Genomic DNA, 410 nt, shown 5'->3' on the forward strand with positions numbered 1-410 from the left:
GTTCGATTTCGGTCAAGGGCATGTACCTGGGTTGCGGGCACATCCCCAGTAGGAGATGTGCAAGAGGCAGCTGATCGATGTTTCTCTCTCATTGATGTTTCTAACTCTCTATCTCTCTCCTTTCCTCTCTGTAAAAAATCAATAAAATATATTTAAAAAAAAATAGTAAAGTTAGGGATAGTTGAGAAGTAGCTAACAGGAACAACTATGGGATCATGTTGGGGTCCTGCCCCAGCAGGTCCAGGGGTCCCCAAAGGTGTGGACAGAGTCAGCAAAGAAGGAATGACACGGAGACAGCGTTAGGTGATCAGCAGCCTAGCCAGGATCTCTAGCCAGGAACTCCAGCCAAGTTCTGTCTTTTATTGTCTTGTTACATCTGTATTTATACCAGTTGATTTTAATCCTATCAA

Source organism: Myotis davidii, unplaced genomic scaffold (assembly GCF_000327345.1).
Source record: "Myotis davidii unplaced genomic scaffold, ASM32734v1 scaffold639, whole genome shotgun sequence".
Lineage (NCBI taxonomy): Eukaryota > Metazoa > Chordata > Mammalia > Chiroptera > Vespertilionidae > Myotis > Myotis davidii.